General features: G+C 37.3%; 1 pseudogene; it reads right to left on the bottom strand.

Annotated features, from left to right (window-relative positions):
• Positions 1-504: 504 nt before the first annotated feature.
• On the bottom strand, positions 505-2,696 carry LOC149223220 (boron transporter 1-like; annotated as a pseudogene).
• Positions 2,697-4,075: the final 1,379 nt, after the last annotated feature.

Below are 4,075 nucleotides of genomic sequence, written 5' to 3'. Positions count from 1 at the left end.
TTTTTAAAGGTAATGGCTAAACATTTACAGAAGTTCTAATATTGTAAGCCTTACCATTTCCCTTTCATTTGTCAAGTTTAATTTCCACATTTTTTATTTCAATGAAACATTAAAGGCTGCAAACTTTGTGGTTAAGATCCAACTGGTAGAAGAAGGATGACTTTCTATGAAGCTCAAACCACTCACAGGACCCTTTAATACCACCATGCTTATTTGGCATGCCCAGGGTCTACAGAACCACAAGACTGACATAATAGATTTCATGCTACAAGAAAACAGAAATACTTCAAGCTCGACTTCCATTACATTTTTTTACACGCACTATATGGTCTACCCTGTCCTCTGAGATGGACAGAGGTTCTTTGTGAAGACACACCAAATACAACTGAGTGATTTATGGCACAATGATTAAATAATGATAAGCCAACAAAATATGTACTATTCAACATAAGATATGCTCACTGAAGGGAAAGATTACTAGCCGAGGATTTAGACTCCAAACACCTAATTGGAAGTTGGTTTATGTGGCCTCAAACCAGATGCAATTGGACTCATATTTTTTCCTTGACTAACCAAGGGAATGCCAGAATGCTTTTCCCCTCTGTGAGGGATATGTGTCTTTCTGATCTCACTTATACGGGGGCTATATATTTGTTTAGCTTCTGCAATTTGGGGACTTAATGCAGACTCGGATCCATGAATTGGTGTGCAATCACTTGAGCTAGTTATCTGTGGACTATATGTGTGTTTGACCTCACCGTGACTTCATGTAATCATCTCATCCAAAACTTCGCCATCATTTGCACCTGTCCCCATGCTTCCTAGTAAAAAAATGTAATGGAAATCGAGCTTGAAGTATTATGAAATAGAATTGAGTAATATTTTTAAAATTTGTTTGATATGTGTCTTGCACTCACTGTTATATTGCATAGCATTCTAGGGGCTTCTTCATACTCTGCTGCATCCAATTCATGAAGATGCGCTCCTTTGAAAAACTTGGGAAGGATATGCTGCCTCGCTGGGACTAACAAGTTACAACATGATCAGTAGTGGGAAGAGAACACCATCTATAGGCACCCATGTGATACCAAAACATGCCAGCAAATAACATGTCTGGAAAATGGTGAAAGTGGAAATTGTCTTGAAAGGCACCGTTTCAAAAAATGTAGCATGATACTCCTGAAGTACTCTGTAACCATCAATTCAACATTGATCAACTTTGAAAACTATATTACAAGCATTAAAGTCAATCACATTATAGTTTGAATAAAGTTCATACTTGTATCTACAGCTTGGAGCAGTGAAAAGAAACAATATCCTTTCCCAAAATTGATTTCCTGGCAAACTCTCTATGGCCATGAAGGCAAAGTAACCCCAAAGCACAGAAGTTGGGATGTTTCTAATGATGGGCATTGCTGCAAGGCAGCCAACCACCATCAAAGATTGCAACAAATTACTCAATCTCTGTTCTTTCACCTCAACAAGAAGCAGGTCATCCACATCCTTGTCAACATTAAAAATTGATTCATCAACTGGGGCATCCATATTCCCAGTACTTGCGGCCAACTGAATTGTGGTCTCTTTCAATTCCTTAAGTGCCTGCACAAATGGTTGGGACATGACAAGAAAAATAAATAAAGGGAGAGGAAAATTAGATAAAATGAAACACCCAAACTCAAAAATAAGACCATTACCAAGGCAGGTGGAGGCTGATAAACTAGTGGGGTCTGCATTTGCTCATAGGCTTCTTGCATGTTTATGTATAATTGCCCTAAGGTTGAATTTTTCAGCATACTTTTCCAGGCTGTTGTCACTAACTTGCTAAGCAACAACTGTAACAAAAGTACTTGTAAGTTACTCATCTATAAAATGTTTGAATTGTGTCTTTGCCTTGAGAAGTTGCAATTGATAATTCCAATATATTGGTACCTGATGTTTGAGGGTAGCTAAACTTTTCGTGTGCATGGAAAATTGAGGAACAACACCATTTGAAGGAGGTATGCCAACACGACCACATAAAATAGTCTGCCACAATAAAAGGAAAATTTATGAATCCACTAGATATTTTTTATGGAGGTGAAAACAAAGAATGAAGAGTTAGATCAAGATGTCTTCAGGAGAGCAAGAGCTCTTCCAGAATAGGGTAGCCAGTGACAGTTGAACCTAAACATGAACTCTGACAAAAATTACAACATAGTTCTAAATAATATATATATATATATATATACTGAGGTAATTTGCATACCAAAAATCCTAAGAGAAGTAAGTCATAATGGTATGAAGAAGGTTTTCTTAAGTTGAATTCCTTTTGTTGGGCAAGTTGGGATGCAACGTTGTGATCAAAATAATAAAGCACTGCAATCATTGTTTCCGGAATGAAAGCTCCAAAAATGTATAACAATGGCACATCAAGCATTTCCTGTGTGGAAAAATAAGTACTGTTATTGCATGGAAACGAAAACAAAAAAGGAAAAAAAAATGGATTCTATGTTTTGAGGTGGTGGATGAAAGGCAAGATCAGTGCCTTATCATGTTTGGGCTATGGGAGCACGCATTTTATGTCAAAGGGAGAATATAAAGAAGGATTATGGGTTATAAGCAGCCAAGGATCATCCCCCTGCCTTGTGTTGTTGCCACCCCCAACCTTCCAAAGTTCAAACCAACTGTCTTCCAATTAGCGGAAAGGCCAACACCATCGCCTTCCAAATCACCGAAGATTTATTGTATGATTTATTTGGAGATCTTATACAATCCTCAGTAGACAGAGGCTGTATGTACTTCCAACTCACCACCTTTCTCAATAAGCCCTTCCCTTCTATAATTCTCTAGACATATTTAGCAGCCAGGGCTCTTTCCAAGCAATGGAGATTTTAAATGTCCCATGCCCACAGCTCTTTAGGAACAATAGTTTTTTTCCATGTGACCCGAGGAATATTCTCTTCTTCTTTTTTTTTGTCCCCAGCCCATAGGAATCTGAAACCAAGTCTTCTTACCTGTTCCAGGACCCGTTTGGGAATAAAGGAAAAAAACTCTCAGTACACAGGAATGGCTTCAAGTAGGGATTTCACCAGCACTAACTTACCCCCCTTGATGATAACCATCTATTACACCATATTGACATCTCCTTTTCAACCTTAGAAACCATCCACACCCATTCTATTTTTTTGCAGTCACTGAATTTAGATAAAAACTTAGCATTGTGATTACAATTGAGCTAATTGAGCACCCAAATTACAATTATTGTATTGGGGACATTGTTAATCGACTGGCATCTGTTGCAAAGCTACTAGAAGTGTCTGGTGTTGTTGAATCATCAATTGATGATAAGGTGTGTCAAAACATCTCATCGCTTGAGAATTTTATGAAAACAGAAATTGATTCAAACATTGAGAAAGATTGTGAAATGGAGCCAAAACCTGAGTATTGTATTAGAATAGAGCTATCTTCAGAATAGAGATCTTTGAGAAAAAGACAAAAAGCTAAGGCTAGTCTGGCCTTTGAGGATCAATCTAGTGATGATAAAGAAATTGAACTGAAGCCAAAATGTGTAAATGAGACCAAAATTACAGAGCAAATTTTCCAACAAGGGTCTTCAAGAAGGTGTAAGGCTAAAGTAGGTATGGATACCGAAGAATCAGATTTATCCTCGATTGAGAATATTATAGGTCTCAAAAATGGGGATATTGAAGTGATGTGGGCAGATGGAATGATTTAAAAAGTAAGTGCTCTCTTGTTTTTGCTTGGATCTATTCTTTGTTACATTGATGTTTACTAACAACAGATGGAAAAGAATTTCAAATGATCAGTCATATTTGACAATCGTAAACAACTTAATTTCCAAATAAAGTTTTGTTCAATAGTCTTGAAGAACTAGAACCACCACAATCCAGCTACACCAATGGTGCAAATCCTTAGCAAAAGTGGCAATTTTTTTTTTAAACATGGTATACTTGATCATGTTACTTATACAGGTTTCCATCTATTTTACCAGTCTCCAAAGAGAAACTCACTAGTGAGATGATGCAGGCTACGCTACAACAGGCCAATAATCTTTTTATCCCCACAGCCAATATAC

This window comes from Pinus tabuliformis, chromosome Q, assembly GCF_031772625.1.
Source record: "Pinus tabuliformis cultivar Carrire ecotype Pingquan chromosome Q, CPIR1, whole genome shotgun sequence".
Lineage (NCBI taxonomy): Eukaryota > Viridiplantae > Streptophyta > Pinopsida > Pinales > Pinaceae > Pinus > Pinus tabuliformis.
Note: the sequence above shows the minus strand (reverse complement) of the source record. Positions and strands in the feature narration are given on the sequence as shown.